Consider the following 17635-nt stretch of genomic DNA (forward strand, 5'->3'; position numbering starts at 1 on the left):
CGGGGAGTGGGACAGGGGCAGGGTCACAGGGAGAGGGACAGGGGCAGTGTCACAGGGAGAGGGACCGGGGCAGGGTCACGGGGAGAGGGACCGGGGCAGGGTCACGGGGAGAGGGACAGGGGCAGGGTCACGGGGAGAGGGACCGGGGCAGGGTCACAGGGAGAGGGACCGGGGCAGGGTCACAGGGAGCGGGACCGGGGCAGGGTCACGGGGAGAGGGACAGGGGCAGGGTCACTGGGAGAGGGACCGGGGCAGGGTCACAGGGAGAGGGACCGGTGCAGTGTCACGGGGAGTGGGACAGGGGCAGGGTCACGGGGAGAGGGACAGGGGCAGTGTCACGGGGAGAGGGACCGGGGCAGGGTCACAGGGAGAGGGACCGCGGCTGGGTCACAGGGAGAGGGACAGGGGCAGGGTCACGGGGAGTGGGACCGGGGCAGGGTCACGGGGAGAGGGACAGGGGCAGTGTCACGGGGAGAGGGACAGGGGCAGTGTCACGGGGAGAGGGACAGGGGCAGTGTCACGGGGAGAGGGACAGGGGCAGTGTCACGGGGAGAGGGACAGGGGCTGGGTCACGGGGAGAGGGACAGGGGCTGGGTCACGGTGAGTGGGACAGGGGCAGTGTCACAGGGAGAGGGACCGGGGCAGGGTCACAGGGAGATGGACCGGGGCAGGGTCACGGGGAGAGGGACAGGGGCAGTGTCATGGGGAGTGGGACAGGGGCAGGGTCACGGGGAGAGGGACAGGGGCAGTGTCACGGGGAGACGGACCGGGGCAGGGTCACGGGGAGAGGGACCGGGGCAGGGTCACAGGGAGATGGACCGGGGCAGGGTCACGGGGAGAGGGACAGGGGCAGTGTCATGGGGAGTGGGACAGGGGCAGGGTCACGGGGAGAGGGACAGGGGCAGTGTCACGGGGAGAGGGACCGGGGCAGGGTCACGGGGAGTGGGACAGGGGCAGTGTCACGGGGAGAGGGACCGGGGCAGGGTCACGGGGAGTGGGACAGGGGCAGTGTCACGGGGAGAGGGACCGGGGCAGGGTCACGGGGAGTGGGACAGGGGCAGGGTCACGGGGAGAGGGACCGGGGCAGGGTCACAAGGAGAGGGACAGGGGCAGTGTCACAGGGAGAGGGACCGCGGCAGGGTCACAGGGAGAGGAACAGGGGCAGTGTCACGGGGAGTGGGACCGGGGCAGGGTCACGGGGAGAGGGACAGGGGCAGGGTCACAGGGAGAGGGACCGGGGCAGGGTCACAGGGAGAGGGACCGGGGCAGGGTCACGGGGAGAGGGACAGGGGCAGGGTCACAGGGAGAGGGACAGGGGCAGTGTCACGGGGAGTGGGACCGGGGCAGTAACACGGGGAGAGGGACAGGGGCAGGGTCACAGGGAGAGGGACAGGGGCAGGGTCACGGGGAGAGGGACAGGGGCAGTGTCACGGGGAGAGGGACCGGGGCAGTGTCAGGGGAGTGGGACCGGGGCAGGGTCACAGGGAGAGGGACAGGGGCAGGGTCACAGGGAGAGGGACAGGGGCAGTGTCACGGGGAGAGGGACCGGGGTAGGGTCACAGGGAAAGGGACAGGGGCAGGGTCACAGGGAGAGGGACAGGGGCAGGGTCACAGGGAGAGGGACCGGGGCAGTGTCACAGGGAGAGGGACAGGGGCAGGGTCACAGGGAGAGGGACCGGGGCAGTGTCACGGGGAGAGGGACAGGGGCAGTGTCACGGTTGAGAGGGACCGGGGCAGTGTCACGGGGAGAGGGACAGGGGCAGGGTCACGGTGAGACGGACCGGGGCAGGGTCACGGGGAGTGGGACAGGGGCAGTGTCACGGTTGAGAGGGACAGGGGCAGTGTCAAGGGGAGAGGGACAGGGGCAGGGTCACGGTGAGACGGACCGGGGCAGGGTCACGGGGAGAGGGACAGGGGCAGTGTCACGGGGAGTGGGACCGGGGCTGGGTCACGGGGAGTGGGACCGGGGCAGGGTCACAGGGAGAGGGACAGGGGCAGGGTCACGGGGAGAGGGACCGGGGCAGTGTCAGGGGAGTGGGACCGGGGCTGGGTCACGGGGAGAGGGACCGCGGCAGGGTCACAGGGAGAGGGACAGGGGCAGTGTCACGGGGAGAGGGACAGGGGCAGGGTCACGGGGAGAGGGACAGGGGCAGGGTCACGGGGAGAGGGACAGGGGCAGTGTCACGGGGAGAGGGACCGGGGCATGGTCACAGGGAGAGGGACAGGGGCAGGGTCACAGGGAGAGGGACCGGGGCAGGGTCACAGGGAGAGGGACAGGGGCAGGGTCACAGGGAGAGGGACAGGGGCAGGGTCACGGGGTGAGGGACAGGGGCAGGGTCACGGGGAGAGGGACAGGGGCAGGGTCACAGGGAGAGGGACCGGGGCAGTGTCACGGGGAGAGGGACAGGGGCAGGGTCACGGTGAGACGGACCGGGGCAGGGTCACAGGGAGAGGGACCGGGGCAGTGTCACGGGGAGAGGGACCGGGGCAGTGTCACGGGGAGAGGGACAGGGGCAGTGTCACGGGGAGTGGGACCGCGGCAGGGTCACGGGGAGTGGGACCGGGGCAGGGTCACAGGGAGTGGGACCGGGGCAGGGTCACAGGGAGAGGGACAGGGGCAGTGTCACGGGGAGAGGGACAGGGGCAGTGTCACGGGGAGAGGGACAGGGGCAGTGTCACGGGGAGTGGGACCGCGGCAGGGTCACGGGGAGTGGGACCGGGGCAGGGTCACGGGGAGAGGGACAGGGGCAGTGTCACGGGGAGTGGCACCGCGGCAGGGTCACGGGGAGAGGGACAGGGGCAGTGTCACGGGGAGAGGGACAGGGGCAGGGTCACGGGGAGAGGGACAGGGGCAGGGTCACGGGGAGAGGGACAGGGGCAGGGTCACGGGGAGAGGGACAGGGGCAGTGTCACGGGGAGAGGGACAGGGGCAGTGTCACGGGGAGTGGGACCGGGGCAGTGTCACGGGGAGAGGGACAGGGGGCATGGTCACGGGGAGAGGGACCGGGGCAGGGTCACAGGGAGAGGGACAGGGGCAGGGTCACGGGGAGTGGGACCGGGGCAGGGTCACAGTGAGAGGGACCGCGGCTGGGTCACGAGGAGAGGGACAGGGGCAGTGTCACAGCGAGAGGGACCGGGGCAGTGTCACGGGGAGAGGGACAGGGGCAGTGTCACGGGGAGAGGGACAGGGGCAGTGTCACGGGGAGTGGGACCGGGGCAGGGTCACAGGGAGAGGGACAGGGGCAGTGTCACGGGGAGAGGGACAGGGGCAGTGTCACGGGGAGAGGGACAGGGGCAGTGTCACAGGGAGAGGGACAGGGGCAGTGTCACGGGGAGAGGGACCGGGGCAGGGTCACGGGGAGTGGGACAGGGGCAGTGTCACGGGGAGAGGGACAGGGGCAGTGTCATGGGGAGAGGGACCGCGGCAGTGTCACGGGGAGAGGGACAGGGGCAGTGTCACGAGGAGTGGGACAGGGGCAGGGTCACAGGGAGAGGGACCGGGGCAGGGTCACAGGGAGAGGGACAGGGGCAGGGTCACGGGGAGTGGGACAGGGGCAGTGTCACGGGGAGTGGGACCACGGCAGGGTCACGGGGAGAGGGACAGGGGCAGCGTCACGGGGAGAGGGACAGGGGCAGTGTCATAGGGAGAGGGACAGGGGCAGGGTCACAGGGAGAGGGACAGGGACAGTGTCACAGGGAGAGGGACAGTGGCAGGGTCACGGGGAGAGGGACCGGGGCATGGTCACGGGGAGAGGGACAGGGGCAGTGTTACGGGGAGAGGGACCGGGGCAGGGTCACGGGGAGTGGGACCGGGGCAGGGTCACGGGGAGAGGGACAGGGGCAGTGTCACGGGGAGAGGGACAGGGGCAGTGTCACGGGGAGTGGGACAGGCGGCAGGGTCACGGGGAGTGGGACCGCGGCAGGGTCACAGGGAGAGGGACAGGGGCAGGGTCACAGGGAGAGGGACAGGGGCAGGGTCACGGGGAGAGGGACAGGGGCAGGGTCACAGGGAGAGGGACAGGGGCAGGGTCACGGGGAGAGGGACAGGGGCAGGGTCACGGGGAGAGGGACAGGGGCAGTGTCACGGAAGAGAGGGACAGGGGCAGTGTCACGGGGAGTGGGACCGGGGCAGGGTCACAGGGAGAGGGACAGGGGCAGGGTCACGGGGAGAGGGACAGGGACAGTGTCACGGGGAGAGGGACAGGGGCAGGGTCACAGGGAGAGGGACCGGGGCAGGGTCACGGGGAGAGGGACAGGGGCAGGGTCACGGGGAGAGGGACAGGGGCAGTGTCACGGAAGAGAGGGACAGGGGCAGTGTCACGGGGAGTGGGACCGGGGCAGGGTCACAGGGAGAGGGACAGGGGCAGGGTCACGGGGAGAGGGACAGGGACAGTGTCACGGGGAGAGGGACAGGGGCAGGGTCACAGGGAGAGGGACCGGGGCAGGGTCACGGGGAGAGGGACAGGCGGCATGGTCACGGGGAGAGGGACAGGGGCAGGGTCACGGGGAGAGGGACCGCGGCAGTGTCACGGGGAGAGGGACAGGCGGCATGGTCAAGGGGAGAGGGACAGGGGCAGTGTCACGGGGAGTGGGACCGGGGCAGGGTCACGGGGAGAGGGACAGGCGGCATGGTCACGGGGAGAGGGACAGGGGCAGGGTCACGGGGAGAGGGACAGGGGCAGTGTCACGGGGAGAGGGACAGGCGGCATGGTCACGGGGGGAGGGACAGGGGCAGTGTCTTAGGGAGAGGGACAGGGGCAGTGTCACGGGGAGAGGGACAGGGGCAGTGTCACGGGGAGAGGGACAGGGGCTGGGTCACGGGGAGAGGGACAGGGGCTGGGTCACGGGGAGTGGGACAGGGGCAGTGTCACAGGGAGAGGGACCGGGGCAGGGTCACGGGGAGACGGACCGGGGCAGGGTCACGGGGAGAGGGACCGGGGCAGTGTCACGGGGAGTGGGACAGGGGCAGTGTCACAGGGAGAGGGACCGCGGCAGTGTCACGGGGAGTGGGACCGGGGCAGGGTCACAGGGAGATGGACCGGGGCAGGGTCACAGGGAGAGGGACCGGGGCAGGGTCACAGGGAGATGGACCGGGGCAGGGTCACGGGGAGAGGGACAGGGGCAGGGTCACAGGGAGAGGGACAGGGGCAGTGTCACGGGGAGAGGGACAGGCGGCATGGTCACGGGGAGAGGGACAGGGGCAGGGTCACGGGGAGAGGGACAGGCGGCATGGTCACGGGGAGAGGGACAGGGGCAGGGTCACGGGGAGAGGGACCGCGGCAGTGTCAAGGGGAGAGGGACAGGGGCAGTGTCACGGGGAGAGGGACAGGGGCAGGGTCACAGGGAGAGGGACAGGGGCAGGGTCACGGGGAGAGGGACAGGGGCAGTGTCACGGAAGAGAGGGAAAGGGGCAGTGTCACGGGGAGTGGGACCGGGGCAGGGTCACGGGGAGAGGGACAGGGGCAGGGTCACAGGGAGAGGGACAGGGGCAGGGTCACAGGGAGAGGGACAGGGGCAGGGTCACGGGGAGAGGGACAGGGGCAGTGTCACGGAAGAGAGGGAAAGGGGCAGTGTCACGGGGAGTGGGACCGGGGCAGGGTCACGGGGAGAGGGACAGGGGCAGGGTCACGGGGAGTGGGACCGGGGCAGGGTCACAGGGAGAGGGACAGGGGCAGTGTTACGGGGAGAGGGACAGGGGCAGTGTCACGGGGAGAGGGACAGGGGCAGGGTCACAGGGAGAGGGACAGGGGCAGGGTCACGGGGAGAGGGACCGGGGCAGTGTCACGGGGAGAGGGACAGGGGCAGTGTCACGGAAGAGAGGGACAGGGGCAGTGTCACGGGGAGAGGGACAGCGGCAGGGTCACGGGGAGAGGGACAGGGGCAGGGTCACAGGGAGAGGGACAAGGGCAGGGTCACGGGGAGAGGGACTGGGGCAGTGTCACGGAAGAGAGGGACAGGGGCAGTGTCACGGTGAGTGGGACCGGGGCAGGGTCACAGGGAGAGGGACAGGGGCAGGGTCACGGGGAGTGGGACCGGGGCAGGGTCACAGGGAGAGGGACTGGGGCAGGGTCACGGGGAGAGGGACAGGGGCAGTGTCACGGGGAGAGCGACAGGGGCAGGGTCACGGGGAGAGGGACAGGGGCAGTGTCACGGAAGAGAGGGACAGGGGCAGTGTCACGGGGAGTGGGACCGGGGCAGGGTCACAGGGAGAGGGACAGGGGCAGGGTCACGGGGAGAGGGACAGGGACAGTGTCACGGGGAGAGGGACAGGGGCAGGGTCACAGGGAGAGGGACCGGGGCAGGGTCACGGGGAGAGGGACAGGCGGCATGGTCACGGGGAGAGGGACAGGGGCAGGGTCACGGGGAGAGGGACCGCGGCAGTGTCACGGGGAGAGGGACAGGCGGCATGGTCAAGGGGAGAGGGACAGGGGCAGTGTCACGGGGAGTGGGACCGGGGCAGGGTCACGGGGAGAGGGACAGGCGGCATGGTCACGGGGAGAGGGACAGGGGCAGGGTCACGGGGAGAGGGACAGGGGCAGTGTCACGGGGAGAGGGACAGGCGGCATGGTCACGGGGGGAGGGACAGGGGCAGGGTCACAGGGAGTGGGACCGGGGCAGGGTCACAGGGAGAGGGACAGGGGCAGTGTCACGGGGAGTGGGACCGGGGCAGGGTCACGGGGAGTGGGACCGGGGCAGGGTCACAGGGAGAGGGACAGGGGCAGGGTCACGGGGAGAGGGACAGGGGCAGGGTCACGAGGAGAGGGACAGGGGCAGGGTCACAGGGAGAGGGACCGGGGCATGGTCACGGGGAGAGGGACAGGGGCAGTGTCACGGGGAGAGGGACAGGGGCAGTGTCACGGGGAGAGGGACAGGGGCTGGGTCACGGGGAGAGGGACAGGGGCTGGGTCACGGGGAGTGGGACAGGGGCAGTGTCACAGGGAGAGGGACCGGGGCAGGGTCACGGGGAGACGGACCGGGGCAGGGTCACGGGGAGAGGGACAGGGGCAGTGTCACAGGGAGAGGGACCGCGGCAGTGTCACGGGGAGTGGGACCGGGGCAGGGTCACAGGGAGATGGACCGGGGCAGGGTCACAGGGAGAGGGACCGGGGCAGGGTCACAGGGAGATGGACCGGGGCAGGGTCACGGGGAGAGGGACAGGGGCAGGGTCACAGGGAGAGGGACAGGGGCAGTGTCACGGGGAGAGGGACAGGCGGCATGGTCACGGGGAGAGGGACAGGGGCAGGGTCACGGGGAGAGGGACAGGCGGCATGGTCACGGGGAGAGGGACAGGGGCAGGGTCACGGGGAGAGGGACCGCGGCAGTGTCAAGGGGAGAGGGACAGGGGCAGTGTCACGGGGAGAGGGACAGGGGCAGGGTCACGGGGAGAGGGACAGGGGCAGGGTCACGGGGAGAGGGACAGGGGCAGTGTCACAGGGAGAGGGACGGGGCAGGGTCACGGGGAGAGGGACAGGGGCAGTGTCACGGGGAGTGGGACCGGGGCAGGGTCACAGGGAGAGGGACGGGGCAGGGTCACGGGGAGAGAGACAGGGGCAGTGTCACGGGGAGAGGGACAGGGGCAGGGTCACGGGGAGTGGGACCGGGGCAGGGTCACGGGGAGAGGGACAGGGGCAGTGTCACGGGGAGAGGGACAGGGGCAGTGTCACGGGGAGTGGGACAGGCGGCAGGGTCACGGGGAGTGGGACCGCGGCAGGGTCACAGGGAGAGGGACAGGGGCAGGGTCACAGGGAGAGGGACAGGGGCAGGGTCACGGGGAGAGGGACAGGGGCAGTGTCACGGAAGAGAGGGAAAGGGGCAGTGTCACGGGGAGTGGGACCGGGGCAGGGTCACGGGGAGAGGGACAGGGGCAGTGTTACGGGGAGAGGGACAGGGGCAGTGTCACGGGGAGAGGGACAGGGGCAGGGTCACAGGGAGAGGGACAGGGGCAGGGTCACGGGGAGAGGGACCGGGGCAGTGTCACGGGGAGAGGGACAGGGGCAGTGTCACGGAAGAGAGGGACAGGGGCAGTGTCACGGGGAGAGGGACAGCGGCAGGGTCACGGGGAGAGGGACAGGGGCAGGGTCACAGGGAGAGGGACAAGGGCAGGGTCACGGGGAGAGGGACTGGGGCAGTGTCACGGAAGAGAGGGACAGGGGCAGTGTCACGGGGAGTGGGACCGGGGCAGGGTCACAGGGAGAGGGACTGGGGCAGGGTCACGGGGAGAGGGACAGGGGCAGTGTCACGGGGAGAGGGACAGGGGCAGGGTCACGGGGAGAGGGACAGGGGCAGTGTCACGGAAGAGAGGGACAGGGGCAGTGTCACGGGGAGTGGGACCGGGGCAGGGTCACAGGGAGAGGGACAGGGGCAGGGTCACGGGGAGAGGGACAGGGACAGTGTCACGGGGAGAGGGACAGGGGCAGGGTCACAGGGAGAGGGACCGGGGCAGGGTCACGGGGAGAGGGACAGGCGGCATGGTCACGGGGAGAGGGACAGGGGCAGGGTCACGGGGAGAGGGACCGCGGCAGTGTCACGGGGAGAGGGACAGGCGGCATGGTCAAGGGGAGAGGGACAGGGGCAGTGTCACGGGGAGTGGGACCGGGGCAGGGTCACGGGGAGAGGGACAGGCGGCATGGTCACGGGGAGAGGGACAGGGGCAGTGTCACGGGGAGAGGGACAGGCGGCATGGTCACGGGGGGAGGGACAGGGGCAGTGTCACAGGGAGAGGGACAGGGGCAGTGTCACGGGGAGTGGGACCGGGGCAGGGTCACGGGGAGTGGGACCGGGGCAGGGTCACAGGGAGAGGGACAGGGGCAGGGTCACGGGGAGAGGGACAGGGGCAGGGTCACGAGGAGAGGGACAGGGGCAGGGTCACAGGGAGAGGGACCGGGGCATGGTCACGGGGAGAGGGACAGGGGCAGTGTCACGGGGAGAGGGACAGGGGCAGTGTCACGGGGAGAGGGACAGGGGCTGGGTCACGGGGAGAGGGACAGGGGCTGGGTCACGGGGAGTGGGACAGGGGCAGTGTCACAGGGAGAGGGACCGGGGCAGGGTCACGGGGAGACGGACCGGGGCAGGGTCACGGGGAGAGGGACCGGGGCAGTGTCACGGGGAGTGGGACAGGGGCAGTGTCACGGGGAGAGGGACCGCGGCAGTGTCACGGGGAGTGGGACCGGGGCAGGGTCACAGGGAGATGGACCGGGGCAGGGTCACAGGGAGAGGGACCGGGGCAGGGTCACAGGGAGATGGACCGGGGCAGGGTCACGGGGAGAGGGACAGGGGCAGTGTCACGGGGAGTGGGACAGGGGCAGTGTCACAGGGAGAGGGACAGGGGCAGGGTCACAGGGAGAGGGACCGCGGCAGGGTCACAGGGAGAGGGACAGTGGCAGTGTCACGGGGAGTGGGACCGGGGCAGGGTCACGGGGAGAGGGACAGGGGCAGGGTCACTGGGAGAGGGACCGGGGCAGGGTCACAGGGAGAGGGACCGGGGCAGGGTTACGGGGAGAGGGACAGGGGCAGGGTCACAGGGAGAGGGACAGGGGCAGTGTCAAGGGGAGTGGGACCGGGGCAGGGTCACGGGGAGAGGGACAGGGGCAGGGTCACAGGGAGAGGGACAGGGGCAGGGTCACAGGGAGAGGGACCGGGGCAGTGTCACGGGGAGAGGGACCGGGGCAGTGTCACGGGGAGAGGGACAGGGGCAGTGTCACGGTTGAGAGGGACCGGGGCAGGGTCACGGGGAGAGGGACAGGGGCAGTGTCACGGGGAGTGGGACCGGGGCTGGGTCACGGGGAGTGGGACCGGGGCAGGGTCACAGGGAGAGGGACAGGGGCAGGGTCACGGGGAGAGGGACAGGGGCAGTGTCACGGGGAGAGGGACAGGGGCAGTGTCACGGGGAGAGGGACAGGGGCAGTGTCACGGGGAGTGGGACCGGGGCTGGGTCACGGGGAGAGGGACAGGGGCAGTGTCACGGGGAGAGGGACCGGGGCAGGGTCACAGGGAGAGGGACAGGGGCAGGGTCACGGGGAGTGGGACCGCGGCTGGGTCATGGGGAGTGGGACAGGGGCAGGGTCACAGGGAGAGGGACCGGGGCAGGGTCACAGGGAGAGGGACCGGGGCAGGGTCACGGGGAGTGGGACCGGGGCAGTGTCACGGGGAGTGGGACAGGGGCAGGGTCACAGGGAGAGGGACAGGGGCAGTGTCACAGGGAGAGGGACCGGGGCAGGGTCACAGGGAGAGGGACCGCGGCTGGGTCACAGGGAGAGGGACAGGGGCAGGGTCACGGGGAGTGGGACCGGGGCAGGGTCACGGGGAGAGGGACAGGGGCAGTGTCACGGGGAGAGGGACAGGGGCAGGGTCACGGGGAGAGGGACAGGGGCAGTGTCACGGAAGAGAGGGACAGGGGCAGTGTCACGGGGAGTGGGACCGGGGCAGGGTCACAGGGAGAGGGACAGGGGCAGGGTCACGGGGAGAGGGACAGGGACAGTGTCACGGGGAGAGGGACAGGGGCAGGGTCACAGGGAGAGGGACCGGGGCAGGGTCACGGGGAGAGGGACAGGCGGCATGGTCACGGGGAGAGGGACAGGGGCAGGGTCACGGGGAGAGGGACCGCGGCAGTGTCACGGGGAGAGGGACAGGCGGCATGGTCAAGGGGAGAGGGACAGGGGCAGTGTCACGGGGAGTGGGACCGGGGCAGGGTCACGGGGAGAGGGACAGGCGGCATGGTCACGGGGGGAGGGACAGGGGCAGGGTCACAGGGAGTGGGACCGGGGCAGGGTCACAGGGAGAGGGACAGGGGCAGTGTCACGGGGAGTGGGACCGGGGCAGGGTCACGGGGAGTGGGACCGGGGCAGGGTCACAGGGAGAGGGACAGGGGCAGGGTCACGGGGAGAGGGACAGGGGCAGGGTCACGAGGAGAGGGACAGGGGCAGGGTCACAGGGAGAGGGACCGGGGCATGGTCACGGGGGAGGGACAGGGGCAGTGTCACGGGGAGAGGGACAGGGGCAGTGTCACGGGGAGAGGGACAGGGGCTGGGTCACGGGGAGAGGGACAGGGGCTGGGTCACGGGGAGTGGGACAGGGGCAGTGTCACAGGGAGAGGGACCGGGGCAGGGTCACGGGGAGACGGACCGGGGCAGGGTCACGGGGAGAGGGACCGGGGCAGTGTCACGGGGAGTGGGACAGGGGCAGTGTCACAGGGAGAGGGACCGCGGCAGTGTCACGGGGAGTGGGACCGGGGCAGTGTCACAGGGAGATGGACCGGGGCAGGGTCACAGGGAGAGGGACCGGGGCAGGGTCACAGGGAGATGGACCGGGGCAGGGTCACGGGGAGAGGGACAGGGGCAGTGTCACGGGGAGTGGGACAGGGGCAGTGTCACAGGGAGAGGGACAGGGGCAGGGTCACAGGGAGAGGGACCGCGGCAGGGTCACAGGGAGAGGGACAGTGGCAGTGTCACGGGGAGTGGGACCGGGGCAGGGTCACGGGGAGAGGGACAGGGGCAGGGTCACTGGGAGAGGGACCGGGGCAGGGTCACAGGGAGAGGGACCGGGGCAGGGTTACGGGGAGAGGGACAGGGGCAGGGTCACAGGGAGAGGGACAGGGGCAGTGTCAAGGGGAGTGGGACCGGGGCAGGGTCACGGGGAGAGGGACAGGGGCAGGGTCACAGGGAGAGGGACAGGGGCAGGGTCACAGGGAGAGGGACCGGGGCAGTGTCACGGGGAGAGGGACCGGGGCAGTGTCACGGGGAGAGGGACAGGGGCAGTGTCACAGGGAGAGGGACAGGGGCAGGGTCACGGGGAGAGGGACAGGGGCAGGGTCACAGGGAGAGGGACAGGGGCAGGGTCACAGGGAGAGGGACCGGGGCAGTGTCACGGGGAGAGGGACCGGGGCAGTGTCACGGGGAGAGGGACAGGGGCAGTGTCACGGTTGAGAGGGACCGGGGCAGGGTCACGGGGAGAGGGACAGGGGCAGTGTCACGGGGAGTGGGACCGGGGCTGGGTCACGGGGAGTGGGACCGGGGCAGGGTCACAGGGAGAGGGACAGGGGCAGGGTCACGGGGAGAGGGACAGGGGCAGTGTCACGGGGAGAGGGACAGGGGCAGTGTCACGGGGAGAGGGACAGGGGCAGTGTCACGGGGAGTGGGACGGGGCTGGGTCACGGGGAGAGGGACAGGGGCAGTGTCACGGGGAGAGGGACCGGGGCAGGGTCACAGGGAGAGGGACAGGGGCAGGGTCACGGGGAGTGGGACCGCGGCTGGGTCATGGGGAGTGGGACAGGGGCAGGGTCACAGGGAGAGGGACCGGGGCAGGGTCACAGGGAGAGGGACCGGGGCAGGGTCACGGGGAGTGGGACCGGGGCAGGGTCACGGGGAGAGGGACAGGGGCAGTGTCACGGGGAGAGAGACAGGGGCAGTGTCACGGGGAGAGGGACAGGGGCAGTGTCACGGGGAGAGGGACAGGGGCAGTGTCACGGGGAGAGGGACAGGGGCAGTGTCACGGGGAGAGGGACAGGGGCTGGGTCACGGGGAGAGGGACAGGGGCTGGGTCACGGTGAGTGGGACAGGGGCAGTGTCACAGGGAGAGGGACCGGGGCAGGGTCACAGGGAGATGGACCGGGGCAGGGTCACGGGAGAGGGGACAGGGGCAGTGTCATGGGGAGTGGGACAGGGGCAGGGTCACGGGGAGAGGGACAGGGGCAGTGTCACGGGGAGACGGACCGGGGCAGGGTCACGGGGAGAGGGACCGGGGCAGGGTCACAGGGAGATGGACCGGGGCAGGGTCACGGGGAGAGGGACAGGGGCAGTGTCATGGGGAGTGGGACAGGGGCAGGGTCACGGGGAGAGGGACAGGGGCAGTGTCACGGGGAGAGGGACCGGGGCAGGGTCACAGGGAGAGGGACCGCGGCAGGGTCACAGGGAGAGGAACAGGGGCAGTGTCACGGGGAGTGGGACCGGGGCAGGGTCACGGGGAGAGGGACAGGGGCAGGGTCACAGGGAGAGGGACCGGGGCAGGGTCACAGGGAGAGGGACCGGGGCAGGGTCACGGGGAGTGGGACCGGGGCAGGGTCACGGGGAGAGGGACAGGGGCAGGGTCACGGGGAGTGGGACAGGGGCAGTGTCACAGGGAGAGGGACAGGGGCAGGGTCACGGGGAGAGGGACAGGGGCAGGGTCACGGGGAGTGGGACAGGGGCAGTGTCACGGGGAGAGGGACCGGGGCAGTGTCAGGGGAGTGGGACCGGGGCAGGGTCACAGGGAGAGGGACAGGGGCAGGGTCACGGGGAGAGGGACAGGGGCAGTGTCACGGGGAGAGGGACCGGGGCAGTGTCAGGGGAGTGGGACCGGGGCAGGGTCACAGGGAGAGGGACAGGGGCAGGGTCACAGGGAGAGGGACAGGGGCAGTGTCACGGGGAGAGGGACCGGGGCATGGTCACAGGGAAAGGGACAGGGGCAGGGTCACAGGGAGAGGGACAGGGGCAGGGTCACAGGGAGAGGGACCGGGGCAGGGTCACAGGGAGTGGGACAGGGGCAGTGTCACAGGGAGAGGGACAGGGGCAGGGTCACGGCGAGAGGGACAGGGGCAGGGTCACAGGGAGAGGGACCGGGGCAGTGTCACAGGGAGAGGGACAGGGGCAGGGTCACAGGGAGAGGGACCGGGGCAGTGTCACGGGGAGAGGGACAGGGGCAGTGTCACGGTTGAGAGGGACCGGGGCAGTGTCACGGGGAGAGGGACAGGGGCAGGGTCACGGTGAGACGGATCGGGGCAGGGTCACGGGGAGTGGGACAGGGGCAGTGTCACGGTTGAGAGGGACAGGGGCAGTGTCAAGGGGAGAGGGACAGGGGCAGGGTCACGGTGAGACGGACCGGCGCAGGGTCACGGGGAGAGGGACAGGGGCAGTGTCACGGGGAGTGGGACCGGGGCTGGGTCACGGGGAGTGGGACCGGGGCAGGGTCACAGGGAGAGGGACAGGGGCAGGGTCACGGGGAGAGGGACCGGGGCAGTGTCAGGGGAGTGGGACCGGGGCAGTGTCACGGGGAGAGGGACAGGGGCAGTGTCACGGGGAGAGGGACCGGGGCAGGGTCACAGGGAGAGGGACAGGGGCAGTGTCACGGGGAGAGGGACCGGGGCATGGTCACAGGGAGAGGGACAGGGGCAGGGTCACAGGGAGAGGGACAGGGGCAGTGTCACGGGGAGAGGGACCGGGGCAGTGTCACGGGGAGAGGGACAGGGGCAGGGTCACATGGAGAGGGACAGGGGCAGTGTCACGGGGAGTGGGACCGGGGCAGTGTCACGGGGAGTGGGACCGGGGCTGGGTCACGGGGAGAGGGACAGGGGCAGGGTCACAGGGAGAGGGACCGGGGCAGTGTCACGGGGAGAGGGACCGGGGCAGTGTCACGGGGAGAGGGACAGGGGCAGGGTCACGGGGAGTGGGACAGGGGCAGGGTCACGGGGAGAGGGACAGGGGCAGTGTCATGGGGAGAGGGACAGGGGCAGTGTCACGGGGAGAGGGACAGGGGCTGGGTCACGGGGAGAGGGACAGGGACAGTGTCACGGGGAGAGGGACAGGGGCAGTGTCACGGTTGAGAGGGACCGGGGCAGTGTCAAGGGGAGAGGGACAGAGGCAGGGTCACGGTGAGACGGACCGGGGCAGGGTCACGGGGAGAGGGACAGGGGCAGTGTCACGGGGAGTGGGACCGGGGCTGGGTCACGGGGAGTGGGACCGGGGCAGGGTCACAGGGAGAGGGACAGGGGCAGGGTCACGGGGAGAGGGACAGGGGCAGTGTCACGGGGAGAGGGACAGGGGCAGTGTCACGGGGAGAGGGACAGGGGCAGTGTCACGGGGAGTGGGACCGGGGCTGGGTCACGGGGAGAGGGACAGGGGCAGTGTCACGGGGAGAGGGACCGGGGCAGGGTCACAGGGAGACGGACAGGGGCAGGGTCACGGGGAGTGGGACCGCGGCTGGGTCACGGGGAGTGGGACAGGGGCAGGGTCACAGGGAGAGGGACCGGGGCAGGGTCACAGGGAGAGGGACCGGGGCAGAGTCACGGGGAGTGGGACAGGGGCAGGGTCACAGGGAGAGGGACAGGGGCTGTGTCACAGGGAGAGGGACCGGGGCAGGGTCACAGGGAGAGGAACCGCGGCTGGGTCACAGGGAGAGGGACAGGGGCAGGGTCACGGGGAGTGGGACCGGGGCAGGGTCACGGGGAGAGGGACCGGGGCAGGGTCACGGGGAGAGGGACAGGGGCAGTGTCACGGGGAGAGAGACAGGGGCAGTGTCACGGGGAGAGGGACAGGGGCAGTGTCACGGGGAGAGGGATAGGGGCAGTGTCACGGCGAGAGGGACATGGGCAGTGTCACGGGGAGAGGAACAGGGGCAGTGTCACGGGGAGAGGGACAGGGGCAGTGTCACGGGGAGTGGGACCGCGGCAGGGTCACAGGGAGAGGGACAGGGGCAGTGTCACGGGGAGAGGGACAGGCGGCATGGTCACGGGGAGAGGGACAGGGGCAGTGTCACGGGGAGAGGGACAGGGGCAGTGTCACGGGGAGAGGGACAGGGGCAGTGTCACGGGGAGTGGGACCGCGGCAGGGTCACAGGGAGAGGGACAGGGGCAGTGTCACGGGGAGAGGGACAGGCAGCATGGTCACGGGGAGAGGGACAGGGGCAGTGTCACGGGGAGTGGGACCGGGGCAGTGTCACGGGGAGAGGGACAGGCGGCATGGTCACGGGGAGAGGGACAGGGGCAGTGTCACGGAGAGAGGGACAGGCGGCAGGGTCACAGGGAGTGGGACCGGGGCAGGGTCACAGGGAGAGGGACAGGGGCAGTGTCACGGGGAGTGGGACCGCGGCAGGGTCACGGGGAGTGGGACCGGGGCAGGGTCACGGGGAGAGGGACAGGGGCAGTGTCACGGGGAGTGGCACCGCGGCAGGGTCACGGGGAGAGGGACAGGGGCAGTGTCACGGGGAGAGGGACAGGGGCAGGGTCACGGGGAGAGGGACGGGGCAGGGTCACGGGGAGAGGGACAGGGGCAGTGTCACGGGGAGAGGGACCGGGGCAGGGTCACGGGGAGTGGGACCGGGGCAGTGTCACGGGGAGTGGGACAGGGGCAGGGTCACAGGGAGAGGGACAGGGGCAGTGTCACAGGGAGAGGGACCGGGGCAGGGTCACAGGGAGAGGGACCGCGGCTGGGTCACAGGGAGAGGGACAGGGGCAGGGTCACAGGGAGAGGGACAGGGGCAGGGTCACGGGGAGTGGGACCGGGGCAGGGTCACGGGGAGAGGGACAGGGGCAGTGTCACGGGGAGAGAGACAGGGGCAGTGTCACGGGGAGAGGGACAGGGGCAGTGTCACGGGGAGAGGGACAGGGGCAGTGTCACGGGGAGAGGGACAGGGGCAGTGTCACGGGGAGAGGGACAGGGGCTGGGTCACGGAAGAGAGGGAAAGGGGCAGTGTCACGGGGAGTGGGACCGGGGCAGGGTCACGGCGAGAGGGACAGGGGCAGTGTTACGGGGAGAGGGACAGGGGCAGTGTCACGGGGAGAGGGACAGGGGCAGGGTCACAGGGAGAGGGACAGGGGCAGGGTCACGGGGAGAGGGACCGGGGCAGTGTCACGGGGAGAGGGACAGGGGCAGTGTCACGGAAGAGAGGGACAGGGGCAGTGTCACGGGGAGAGGGACAGGGGCAGGGTCACGGGGAGAGGGACAGGGGCAGGGTCACAGGGAGAGGGACAAGGGCAGGGTCACGGGGAGAGGGACTGGGGCAGTGTCACGGAAGAGAGGGACAGGGGCAGTGTCACGGGGAGAGGGACCGGGGCAGGGTCACAGGGAGAGGGACAGGGGCAGTGTCACAGGGAGAGGGACAGGGGCAGTGTCACGGGGAGAGGGACAGGGGGCATGGTCACGGGGAGAGGGACAGGGACAGTGTCACAGGGAGAGGGACAGGGGCAGTGTCACGGGGAGAGGGACAGGGGCAGTGTCACAGGGAGAGGGACAGGGGCAGTGTCACGGGGAGAGGGACAGGGGCAGTGTCACAGGGAGAGGGACAGGGGCAGTGTCACGGGGAGTGGGACCGGGGCAGGGTCACAGGGAGAGGGACTGGGGCAGGGTCACGGGGAGAGGGACAGGGGCAGTGTCACGGGGAGAGGGACAGGGGCAGGGTCACGGGGAGAGGGACAGGGGCAGTGTCACGGAAGAGAGGGACAGGGGCAGTGTCACGGGGAGTGGGACCGGGGCAGGGTCACAGGGAGAGGGACAGGGGCAGGGTCACGGGGAGAGGGACAGGGACAGTGTCACGGGGAGTGGGACAGGGGCAGGGTCACAGGGAGAGGGACAGGGGCAGGGTCACAGGGAGAGGGACCGGGGCAGGGTCACGGGGAGAGGGACAGGCGGCATGGTCACGGGGAGAGGGACAGGGGCAGGGTCACGGGGAGAGGGACCGCGGCAGTGTCACGGGGAGAGGGACAGGCGGCATGGTCAAGGGGAGAGGGACAGGGGCAGTGTCACGGGGAGTGGGACCGGGGCAGGGTCACGGGGAGAGGGACAGGCGGCATGGTCACGGGGAGAGGGACAGGGGCAGTGTCACGGGGAGAGGGACAGGCGGCATGGTCACGGGGGGAGGGACAGGGGCAGGGTCACAGGGAGTGGGACCG

This window comes from Chiloscyllium punctatum, chromosome 30 (genome assembly GCF_047496795.1).
Source record: "Chiloscyllium punctatum isolate Juve2018m chromosome 30, sChiPun1.3, whole genome shotgun sequence".
NCBI classification, from domain to species: Eukaryota; Metazoa; Chordata; class Chondrichthyes; order Orectolobiformes; family Hemiscylliidae; genus Chiloscyllium; species Chiloscyllium punctatum.